This window comes from Budorcas taxicolor, chromosome 22, assembly GCF_023091745.1.
Source record: "Budorcas taxicolor isolate Tak-1 chromosome 22, Takin1.1, whole genome shotgun sequence".
NCBI lineage: Eukaryota > Metazoa > Chordata > Mammalia > Artiodactyla > Bovidae > Budorcas > Budorcas taxicolor.
The window spans coordinates 42249420-42262499 of record NC_068931.1 but is presented as its reverse complement, the minus strand read 5'-3'; positions in this window follow the sequence as shown (position 1 = coordinate 42262499).

The following is a 13080-nucleotide window of genomic DNA, read 5'->3' as shown; positions in this document are numbered from 1 at the left end:
ACCCTGCAGAGCTTCCCCACAGGAGACTGTCGACAGCTGTGGCTTGATGGTCATGTGTGTGACCTGGCTGCCAGTCTGTCCTGGCAGCCCCAAGACTGCAGCCAGTGGGTCACCTCTCCTGACAGTCACTGTGTGCTGAGGGTGAGGCAGCCTGTCACAGTCAGGGAGTGCAGGCTTGGTTTCACTCAGCACCTCAGATGGTGAGGAGGGTGGAAGAGGGGACTGTGTCACCTGAGAGAAGGTCAGATGAGGGGCTGCCTTAGACTCGGAGCCTAATCCAAGAGAGGGATTCAGGAGGACAGGGGGTGAGGTACTCAACCCTCCCCTACTTTCTGAGGGTGTACGGGTATACTCTTCCTGGGAGATGACAAAACATTTCACCTCCTCAGCAGAGTCACAGACAAGGTGACCTAGACGTCTGGGCAATTTCCAGGTGGAGCACACTCAGCCCAAGGTCTCCATCGAGCCCGTGGCTGTTGGCACCATGACCAGTGTTTCTTCCTCCTAGCAAGCTTTCTTTTTTAACGTGTGTGTGTGTGTGTGTGTGTGTGTGTGTGTGTGTGTGTGTGTGTGTGACTTCCCAGGTGGCACCAGCGGTAAAGAACCTGCCTGCCGATGCAGGAGCCTTAAAAGACGCTGGTTTGATTCCTGGGTTGGGAAGATCCCTTGGAGGAAGGCACGCCAGCCCATTCCAGTCTTCGTGCCTAGAGAATCCCGTGGACAGAAGAGCCTAGTGGGCTACAGTCTATAGTGCTGCACAGAGTCACGACCAAAGCAACTTAGCCTATATCCATCCATACGTACAAGTACATATATACACAGATGGTGGTGGTTTAGTTGCTAAGTCGTTCCGACTCTTGCAACCCTACAGACTGTAGCCTGCCAGGCTCCTCTGTCTATGAGATCCTTCAGGCAAGAATACTGGAGTGGGTTGCCATTTCCTTCTCCAGTGGATCTTCTTGACCCAGGGATCAAACCCGGGTTTCCTGAGTTTCAGGCAGATTCTTTACTGACTGAGCTATGAGGGAAGCCCCTACACACAGGTGTGTATATACATATATATAAGCACACAAGCAGTTCAATGTTAACTACCTGCTAGTGTAGCTCATACAAAAGGGTTAAAATTGTCAGTGAAGATAAGCAACAAGGTCCTCCTGTATAGCACAAGGAACTATACTTAATGTCCTGTGATAAACCATCATGGAAAAGAATATAAAATATATCTATATCTATATATATACATATGTGTGTATATCTGAATCATTTTGCTATACAGTAGAAATTAATACAACATTGTAAATCAACTATACTTCAATACAATTTTTAAAAAATTGTCAGTGAGGAAAACCCAAAACGTGTCCCATCGTATGAAGGCTCTTCCCTGGCAGGAAATGGGGATAAAGCTGATTTCATCTGATTTCTCCTCTCTTTTGCAAACACAAGTGTAATTGTAAAACAGTATTATAATTCAAAGACCCATTATTGGGCCATTCCCCCCTCCCCCAACTCCAGCTGACACTGGGACCCGGCAATACTACATAAGAAAATCTTTCTCTTTTCCATAACTTCAGTATGCCATTTATAGTAGGAAGTCATAGAGAACAAGAACACAGTGTTAAAACTTATAGAAGAAAAGCACACAGTGAAAAGAGCCACACTGCAATCAGCAAAGACACAGACAGAGCAGAAAAGGTACCGAGCAAAGCACACACTTGGTGATGGGGTTCCACAGCCACAGGGTTCTTAGATCTGACCTGCGTTAGGCACATCACCTCCACCTTCAAAACACTCTGACCTTCTCAGGTCCCTCCCTAGACATATTTAACATTTAGAAGCTATTTTCAACAACCGCACTAAAATTTTTCTTAACAAGTTTTGTGTTTGGAAGATTTTTTTGTTTCACCCTTGGCTAAATGTAGGCCAAGCTTGACAACTGTATTTTTTATTTCAACTGAAAGTAATTGTATAAAATCCCTGTTTGCTCTGTTACTGCCTTAACAATCTCAATCTTCCTTAAATACCTATTCATCTAATAACATGGCCCCGCCTGTTTCATTTCTCTTTAATCTCTGCCTTTCATTAAGTCGCTAAAGACGCGCAGCTGTGCTTTTTAATCCATGGTGACCGCCCATTTGGAAATAGATGATTTCTCCTAGCTCTTTGTTCCTCTACCCTCTCACCCCAGGAAGATAGTCAGGTTTGGTTCCACTAAGAACACACACCTGTACTGGGAATTCCCTGACAGTCCAGGATGCCGTGCTTTCACTGTCAGAGCCCGGGTTCAGTCCCTGGTAGGGGAACTAAGATCCTGCAAGCTGCACAGGAAACTAAATAAACAAATAATATACAATAGGAATTTAAAGTCAGCTATTCAAAAGAAAAATACTCACCTGTATCAATCCCGCCAGGTGATCATGTTAGGTTAGGTGAAAGCCCGACACCTCCGTAAAGCAAGGTTTCTACTCAGCGGACTCTCATTAACATCAGGTTTACTAAAGTCATTCAAGAAGCAATGCCTATTGGCCAGTCATAACAAATAAAAGTCAGACATAGGCAAACACAGACAAATGCACAAACCTGAAGGCTGGGACTGTGACCTGGGATGCGGGACTCTAACCAGACCCTCTGAGAACCTATCATGTTGTCTCTCCAGGGTGGGACTCTAACCTGCAAGCCCGATGAGGTTATTAGACAATTTAGGCAGAGATACATTTTAACACGGATACTCACCCCCAAAGACACCCGAGGCTGATCCAGGAGCTGTTCTTTTCAAAAGCAAAGTAGCTCTGAGAAACCTGGAGCACCATGATGGGGAAGCAGGGACCATCCAGGCAAATTCGGTCTGAGTTGGCTGGTCAGGATCAGTGGTGAGGGCCCATGCCCACTGGGGGCTACAGTGACTTGGGCAGGTGGTCACAAGACTTGACTCCCTTTGTGGTTGCCAAAATTGTTCCTGGGCAACAGCTTGCTGCCTGGGACACACTGAAGCCAATGTTATGGCACCAGCTTTTGAGAAAAGAAAGAACTTTATTGTGGGGTCAGCCAGCAAGGAGACAGATTCGAGAGCCTTCTGTCTCCATGCTGGTCCACCTGGCAGTAAACCTTTCTCTTCTCGAGGCTGGTGTCACAGTAGTAACTCCTGTGCAGCCAGGCAGTGAGTCCTTCCTCTGTTAACAGTACGGCAACATTTGAATAAAAAAATTAAAAATATCACATAAGAAGTATGAACTTAGAAAGTAAATACTGAGCTTGCACGTTATAACTTTGTGAAATAAATGCAGACTACACAATACCTCCTTGTGAATAAAACGGGACATTTCAAACGTATTCCAGGGACTTTGCTGGTGGTCCAATGGCTGGGACTCCATACTCCCAGTGCACGGGGCCTGGGTTTGATCCCTGGTCAGGGAACTATATCCCGCATGCCACAACGAAGACTGAAGACCCCACACAGCCAAATACATAAAATAAACAAATATTGAAACTATTTTTAAAAACCATTGGCTCAGACAGTAAAGAATCTGCCTGCAATGCAGGAGACTCAAGTTCAATGCCTGGGTCAGGAAGATCCCCTGGAGAAGGAAATGGTAACCCACTCCAGTATTCTTGCCTGGGAAATCCTGAGGACAGAGGAGCCTGGTGGGCTCCATGGGGTCACAAAGGGTCAGACAAGACTGAGTGACTAACACTCTCACTTTCAATGTAACTATCACCCAGCCAACAGTTCTCCATACATGGCCAATCCCATTTCACTTTCATCCCCCACCTGGCAAGTCTCAGCTACGGGACCGGTTCATCAGTAACTGCTCATGTGATTGTTTTAAGGAACAGCTGATATAACAGAAAGCACTCGATTCAGAAGGTAGAAAGCAAAGTCAGGAAGATTCAACACGATGCTTACCTCCCTTCAGTCAAGACCCACCCCCAGAGGCAACGACTATAACTCGTTTCTAACTAATTTTAAATTCTTTTAAACGGAGGACCTCTTCCATGAAAAGGAGATTTCACCTAAGAAACCAACATAGGAATCAGTAGACTGAACTTGGTATATTTCATCAGCGGCGCCCATGGTGAGAATGTCAGGTTGGACTATACTTATAGATGAGTCAATATTTGTGACTCGACTCCACTGATCCTGGAATCACCTGAAGACAGACGCTAATCAAAACTAAACTAATTAAAGCGCACACTGTGCACCTCTGCCTCAGCAGCACGATAACTGTAAAAACAAGAAGGGCCTCAGCACTTGTTTCCTGGAGTCCCAGCGAGTGAGGGAACAGAGGTACAGCTGGTGGCAAAGGAGGGCTCAGAATCCAGTTCTCCCACGTCCAGCGCTCTGTCCACCGAGTGTCCTACGTTCTTCCCACAGGCCCGTCCATGCTGGAACACACTTGGTCCATGTGACAGGCATCGCCATGACCTGTAATTGAGGGCAGATGCTGCAGGCTCTGAAATTTGCCATTGGAGAGGAATCCTAAGCATCTGCTATTGAACGTTTGATGGAACAGCCAACGGTGTGTTTCATGTGCCAGAGCTGGCCACAGACAACTCTTCCCAGGACTCAAGACATTCTCCAACAGAACCCATCTGATGAAACATCACCAAGCCCCACCCCCACCCGCCCAGCACCCTGTAGATTCTGCTTCTGTCCCTGGGCTCACAGCAGGTAGGTCACCTTAAGCTCACAACACTTCTGTGTGGCACTGAAAAGATCGTAGTTTTCTCTGCATCCAACAGTTCACAGATTCCTCCTCCTTCCGGGCGGGTGCTTGTAACCCTGGTTTTACATAAAAGAGTATGAGATTCAGACTCGCTTTGTGACCTGCCCAGGACATCCAGGCAATGCTGCGGCTTAAACCACAGCCTGAGGCCCCACCCAGCTCACCATCTTCACATCTTGTCTGGCTCACAGATGAAGCTGGGCACGTGTCCTGATTTAAGGTGAAAATATAAAACTTGTCCATGGTTTTGGAAGCCTGTGTGTACAGTATGTGTTTATCTTGGCACCAGTTCTAATTTGCTGATTCGGGAAAGGGCATGTCCAGCAGGAGGCAAGCAGGACATGTGCAGGATTATATGTAGTTGAGCTTCTGGAGCACAAGATGGGAGCCAAGCAGGAGTGACAGCAGAGCCTAGGGAGGTGGGCAGGAGCCACTCTCGGAGGTGGACTATACACCATTAGGAGCTTGGCTGTTAATCCTCTAGGGAGTAGCCAAAAAGTAACTGTAGATTTAAAGCCAGAAGTGTGGAGATTTTGCACTTTGCAAAGGTCATGTGGTGACTATAAGGAGGATGGGTTGAAGGTGCCAGGACCAGAGGCAGAAAGAGCAGCCTGTGGCTACACCTGGGCCAAGTGAGAGCTGCGGGGGAGTGGGGGGCGGGGGGTGGAGGGGGCCAGGATGGGACATGAGACCCTGTGGCCAACTAGGGGAGCCCGTGGGAAATGCTGACTTATTTGCACCCTAATGATATTGGGCTTCTAAGGTGGCACTAGTGGTAAAGAACACGCCTGCCAATGCAGGAGACTAAGAGACATGGGTTTGATCCTTGGGTTGGGAAGATCCCCTGGAGGAGGAAATGGCAACCCACTCCAGTATTCTTGCTTGGAGAATCCCATGGACAGAGGAGCCTGATGGGCTACAGTCCAGGGGGCCGTAAAGACTCAGACACAGCTGAAGTGACTTAGCACGCACACACGCTATTGTTATTAGGCAGAATAATATGTGCCACTATTCCCTGGTTTCACTTTTTTATTGGAAAAATTTTAAGATATAATGAACGCACAGCCAAACGACAGGTATTCAGTGTTCAGCCAAGTCGGTTCTGACAGCTGCGTGAGCCATGTAGGCAGAAGGATGGTGGCTGGCCAGTGACTTCAGGTGCAAACACGAGGGGGAGTGAGCACCTTTTTCCTTCCCTTTCTCGTGCTGTGTCCCAAAGACATGCGGGAGAGGACAAAGTCAGCACCACAGCCTTGGAGGTTTTTCCCTCCAATCTGGATGACCCTAGAGAGATTGCAGAGGGCTGGAGGGCAGGAACAAACGTGGATGTGCACCGGAGCCGGGGGCGACAGGAGCTTGGTGTTTAGTGATGCTGGCAGTCCCACAAATGCAGGGGTCAGGACGGCACTCGGCCCAGGTCACCACCAGGCCTATCCTCAGCACAGGCAGCACTTGATACCAAAAGACGCGGCTTCCGTTTCAGCTTGTCTTGATGACAGATTTGTTCTTTTAAAAATGTCACAAAACAAGTAGAACTGGAAGTTATGCTTATGTTTCTCTGTGGCTCATTTCATGTTCTTTTGATAGTTCCAATATGTTTCTGCTCTTGAAAAACTGGTTTTGGCCTGAGACAGTGAGAACTATAGCTAAATGTCTTGGGAGGGCCAGGGGAGGGTGAGGGTAGTGGCCAGGACTGGGACTGGACGGACTCTGGGGGGGACAACTTCACCCAACTGGGGTGGTGGGTTTCGTGGCAGATGGTTTCCAGTAGGTGGGCAGTAAACTGGACTTGGCTGTGATGATGACTGTTCAGAAGTCTGGGTGCCTGTCAAGGAAATTCTATAAAGCCTTAGCCATATTTATGAGAATTCCCACAATATATTGTCAAGTTAAAAAAAAAAAAAGACTACATTTCATTGGCCCAGTTCTGTAAGAAAAAGTACACAGGTACATGTGGGTAGAGAAAAAACACTAGAACATTGGGTTACTTGGGATTTGGGGCTTTAACGAACAGACTCACTGAAATTTCTCAAGAAAAATGGCTTGTTGCAAGAAAAGTCCCGCACAAGGATACAGGAAAAGCAGAAAACATGAGGCTGAGATCATTCTGGGTTCAGGCAGGCCTGAGCCCGTGCCATGGGGGGCTTCGCTCTGTCTTGTGACTGGCCAGCCTGTGACACCTCTTTCTGTTCCTCCTCGATTCCTGCGTGCACAGGACCTGCCGGGCTGCACTGGTCCTCCTGGCGTCACTCTTTCAGCTAGGCCCCACTGCGAGCAGCTCCTGGACCTCACACGGGGAGAGAACAGCTGGGGTCCACATCGTGGGGTCCGCCTCACCGTCAGATCGCGGCTGGGAGGCAGGCTGCTTTAGGTGGGACACCTCTGCTTCCTGGTCCAGCCGGCATGGGACCTGGGTCCCAGGGTTACCTGACCGGCAGAGCAACCCCAGGTGTGCTCAGATCATGCACACACACGTTGACCTAATCATGGATGATGGGAGAGGATGCAGTTCTGCATGATGCCGTGGCGCCCCCTAGAGGGCGGTCGTCACCCGCAGGCTTCAGACCGGCAGGTGAACGCCCCTCACGCACCGCTTGTCCTGCAGTGTGGAGCAAGGCTAGCTTCCCGCTGCTGTCTTGCTCTGTGCTCAGTGTGGATTGGAAGCATCCGGAAGAGCCCGAGACCCGTCTGTCCCCATTTCTCAGGAGAAACATCTGAATTCGAGAAATAATTTAATCATTCCCCACCCCCCAATCGCCCCTCTCCGCCAATCCATTCTGTGAATCCATTACTATCAGGAAAATCAAGCAGTAAATAGTTTTCTCCTTTGCCCTACGTTCAGTGGACGTTTCCTTTTCTTTTTATCTAGAAATCAAAGAGAGAAAAAGAATGGGAGAGTCTTGTTCACAAAGACATGGCTGTTAGGAGACCTGAGTGCCCGAGGATGGGCCGCAAAAGCCCACACCTCTGGGCGGTGGGAAGGCCGGGGCCTTGCTGTTTGAATACCGTCTCCAGAGTCGCCGAACACCTGTACCTCCTGAACATCACTCAAGATTCCTGATCAGTGAGTATGTGTTCTTCAAAGGGGTCAGGTCCCCTTCTGGAGCTTGGAGAGGAGCCTGCCTGGCGCCCTGCCACAGCCCAGGGATTCCTTGAGTCTGTGCTCTGGGCCCTTGTAGAAGGAGCTCTTTGTGTCTGTACTCATGTCAGAAGGTCCCTGGGAGGAAACCTGGTAGGTCAACTCAGAGGATGCATAAAAGGAGGGTTTTAAACACTCTGGGAGACAAGGTTTGTTTTAATAAACTAGCAATCACCTTGGAACAATGACACGGCTCTGCTTCCTCCTCCCCCCAGGGTGCTGCTGCTGCTGCTGCTGCTGCTAAGTCACTTCAGTCGTGTCTGACTCTGTATGACCCCATAGACAGCAGCCCACCAGGCTCCCCCGTCCCTGGGATTCTCCAGGCAAGAACACTGGAGTGGGTTGCCATTTCCTGCTCCAATGCATGAAAGTGAAAAGTGAAAGTGAAGTTGCTCAGTCGTATCTGACTCTTAGCGACCCCATGGACTGCAGCCTATCAGGCTCCTCCATCCATGGGATTTTCCAGGCAAGGGTACTGGAGCTGCCAAAGTTGCTGGGTGCTTTAGGAAACAGGCATGGACAAGGACACTCCAGCTCAAAAATGTCACGGAGGCCCCGGTGCTGGGCTGGAGGGAAGGGGATGTGGTACAGCCATGTCCCACAGCCGGTCAGTCGATGGAGCAGCAGAGGCGAGCCCTAGGTCAGTGTGCTTTACTTGATCAAAGTACATTCTTCTTAAAGATCATTCTCGTGGGGTTTTAAAATCAAGGTTTGGAGTTTCTTGCTGAGGTTTTTGTTTATTCTGATTAGTTTAAGGAAGTTGAGATGTGGCTGTTTAAATGAGTACTGGGCCTGACTTTATATTCTTAAAGTCCTTTATAAGGATAATGAAGTAAATCCCAGGTAAGAGAAAACACAGACCATAGGACTATCTGTCTTAAAATCTTTTTGCTCAAATCTTAGATCCTGTTTGGAACTACTTATTAGAATTTAAGAAATGAATATATGTCACTGGTCTGTCAGAAATGTGACTAGATCAACAGTTTGGGGGATTTTCAGTTACTATCAAGACTCCCACTGACAAAGAATTTTGTCTTTGTCATATGTTGTTTATGAGAGATCAGGTAGCTAGTCATTGAGAGGGACTCAGTTTTTGCTGGGCGACAGAATAGATTTTTTAAGGAAAAATATTTTATAGGAAAATTCTGTCGGTGTCTTTTTGAAAATTTTTGTTTTAGGTAGGTATTTCTGAAGAGGCAACACATGCTCATGGGTCAGAGTTCAGGGAATAAAAGGGCGTGTCCCTTCCCATCCTGTCCTTCAGCCTCATGTTCGCCCGCTCAGCGGCAGTCAAGGTTTTCATCCTGCGAATCCTTCCAGGTATTTTATGTGTACAAGCGAATGTGAGCATTGTAGAATACCATACGTTTTAGGGTTCCTCAGTTGGCAGCCCCGTGGAGCAGCTACAGAAGCAAACAGAAAATATTCCCAGCAACCCAGGTCTCCTGGGAACGGACCTGAGCTTGTTTATCCGAAAGGATAATGTGAGTGGGAATGGGACTAGATGTAACCACTGGAATCAAACGCGTCGGAATGCTCCTTTAGGCAAAACCTACCACAAACACCTGTGGTATGCCTGCCGCCTCAATGACTGGCCGCCCCGCTTGTCTGTCCAACTAATACACATGCTGAGGGACCCTAAGAATAAAGACACTCAGAAATGCCACCACTTCCTGACAGCAAGATCTGTACCCCAGAACAGTACAGACATCCATTCCACAAGTATTTGCTTTATTCCCCAAATGCCCATAGGCATAAGTTTCAAAAGTTTAATTATCAATACTCCAATTTATTTTCTTAAAAAATCCCCCAAACCTGAGGAACCTACTAGCAGTACCTGGAAGAAAATCTCAGCAACAAGCCAGGGTGAAAAGCCACTTAAACAAGTGCAAAGCCAAAAATGTTACAAAAACTATAGAACATGACCCCAAACGCTGTCCAAAGGCAGGGAATACAGGATCTGACTTGGCCGATGGAAGGAATACTCAACACAGGTGTTTGTACTCAACATGGAGAGTGTAGAAATATTAGTAAGTATTTCCTGAGTTCCCTGTGGCCCAAGTATAGGCTCTAAGTAAGTTCTTAAATGTTTTGGCGGCCAAGAGTTAGCCACCTGGTTGTGGTGGGTGTTTAGTTGCTAAGTCATGTCCAACTCTTTGTGACTTCATGGACTATAGCTCGCCAGGCTCCTCTGTCCATGGGATTTCTCAGGCAGGAATACTAGAGTGGGTTGCCATTTCCTTCTCCAGGGGATCTTCCTGACCCAGGGATTGAACCCAGGTCTCCTGCATTGCAGGCAGGTTTTTTACCATCTAAGCCACCAGGAAAGCCCCAGAGTTAGCACCTACTAAATTATAAAATTAAAGATTATAACAAATTATTATTGCATTATCCTCTTGTGAATTATGAATAAGCTTAAAATAACAGATGTAGCAGTGGAGGAGTAAGTCCTTGTTGATTAATGTTTAGAATATCCTTTATTGAAACTCAAAGCACATTTTTTTTTATCCTCAGAAAATGTATCGTGCTTGAGAGTCAAACTGGCTTTCAGACAAGTTCTTTTCGTTCTTTGGCTAAAGTACTATTTCTTGACTGATTTACTAAATTATATTAGTAAGAATTTTTACCATGTTAGGCAAATAAAGGAGAAGGAAATGGCAACCCACTCCAGTATTCTTGCCCGGGGAGTCCCATGGACAGAGGAGCCTGGTTGGCTGCTGTCCATAGAGTCGCACAGAGTCAGACACGACTGAAGCAACTTAGCTTGCATGGATGCATTGGAGAAGGAAATGGCAACCCACTCCAGTATTCTTGCCTGGAGAATCCTGGAGACGGAGGAGCCTGGTGGGCTGCTGTCTATGGGGTCACACAGAGTCGGACACGACTGAAGTGACTTAGCAGGCAAATAAAAAATATTAATTGCCAGACCTCAAATGAAAAACTGCAGGTGTGAAAACATTTTAATGCAGATTTTCTGTTGTTTGATGGTGAGATGAAAAGGCATGAGGTGAGCCTGGCGGGGTGAGTGGGATCAGACTGGGGGCCTGAGAGGCCTGCTGAGGAGCCGGGTCTTTATCTGAGTCCATTGCAGAGCCACCGTTTTAAGCGGACATCTGATAGGATCTGCTGAGTTCATTCATCCATAACCCAGTCAGGGCCAGCCTCCAGGGTGCAGGGTACTGTGTTTAAGGCAACCACAGAGCAGAAGAACAAGGCCCCTTCTTCATGGGCTCTGAATGCTGGATGAGAAGAGATGAGTAACAAGAGACTGACTGGTAGATACTTTCGGGGGTGCTGTCACTGCCTATTAAAACAATGGAACTGGAGGGGGGTCATGGGGAGGGGTTGCTGCTTTAGAAACAGAGGTAAAGAGGCCTTAGCTGAGGTCTGAGTCAGAACAAGGAACCAAAACCTGCACAAACAGCAGAAGTGGCTGAGGAAACAACTGCAAAACCCAAGGGTAGAGTGAAGCTGCTGTGCTGGGGGCCGAGCCAGCAGGGGTGGACAAAGGAGAGGGGTAATTTGAATGACGAGGTTGCTGAGGCCACAGGCTGGGGAGCTAGGGAGTTATGGCCATAGACCCAGGGGCGCCTAGTGTCTCCTTTCCTTACTTCTTTAAATCAAGTCTGACCCTGAGTTCTGTGGCAACCAACGTCAGCCCGAGAGGCTGTCACCTGCCCTGTGTCTCACAGAGCCCTGGGGCCAGTGTGGGGCCCCTGAACAATGAGAGCTGAAACCTCCAGAAAGAGGCATCTGCAGGCTCAGGAGCCTGCCCCTCTGCGTGAGCTGCCAGCCCTCTCAGAGCTCCAGCCTCATCCAGGGCCTGCAGAGGCCCCAAGGTTGGCGAGGCCCAGACCCCTCTGCAGCCTGCTCTGCGCTCTCTTCCCTCCCCACAGCAGCATCCCCAGGGGCAGGTGAGGCTTCTGGGAAACAAAAGCAGGAAGTCTGCCTGCCTGATTCCTCCTGGGCACCTCAACCCTCTGGGACACAGGAACACTGAGGCCTGGCTCTCCTCCTGGAACTGGAGCTAGGATTAGGTGCTGATGATCACAGTCTCAGAGGCTTGCCGTGGCTTCAGTGTGAAGCACTGAGCTTCAGGGGCAGGAACCATCAAGACACTGCAGGGGTGACCATGTCTGAATGGGGGGTGGGGTGGGGGAGGGAGGCTACTTTCAGGCAGAGGGGCATCTCTGCACTCTCCAGCTTCCTCCATCAGTCCCAGCAGCACCAGGAGGACTGGAGACCCTTCTTTCCTCATCTCTGCTCTTCAAGCTCTCATTTCAGAAGCCAGATGGCAGGGTTGTAGCTGCCTCTATCTTGCCAGCACAACTTCAAAATAAAAAGATGTGAATTTATTTTTTGGAGGTTAGGAAAAACCTCTAAGAACTCAACAGCCACAACTCCTAACCAGCAGCTGCAGGCTTGTCTGTGGGCACTGTGGCCTGGAGCTGATGGGTCTTCAATAGCAGCCTGCTGCCTGGGGTCCGCCCCACCAAATTCTCAAATTCAGAGGTTCCCCCTCCTGACTCCAACCCTCCCTACGTCAGCTCCTCACAACTGCCGGCCCTGGACACCATCAGCGAAAGAACAGCTTTCTGGATCAAATAAATAACCTTTCCTGAAATTGATTCTACCCCTCAGGTCCGTCACCCCTGATGTCAAGCAGGCGGGCAAGGACAGCCTGTCCCCTGGGCCTTTCCTCTCCACTAGGCTGTCACAACGCAGAGTCTGGGAACAGCCCTGACCTCACTGCACGAGAAGCCTAGGGCACTCAGCGCCAGCAGCCCTGCCTGTTGAGTCAGGGTGGGGCCGATAAGTAGGCCTCTTACCCACGGCACTCTCAGTGCTCCTGCTGACCAACCGACCAACCCTTGGAAGTTCACATGAGGCTGTGTGGCTTCACAAGGCCCGCAGGGCAAGGAGAATGTATGTATCTCATTCCAAGTTTTCCCCATGTTGGAGTAAAGCCCATGAAAAAGCAGAGAGCAAACTTCTGAAAGAGCCTTTGTTTCAACAGATCTGTAGGGATGTCCAGAGAGAGGGTGACATGTCTCAGCTGACCCCTTAAACAATAACTGCACCAGACAGAAATGGCAAACTTATTCTGGTTTGCCACGTCGACATTAACAAAGAACACTGCACACTCATTTCAATTTTTTATTAAAATACTTTTTTGTTCATAGGGACAACCAAAGGAAAAAATACATAATTTTATATGTC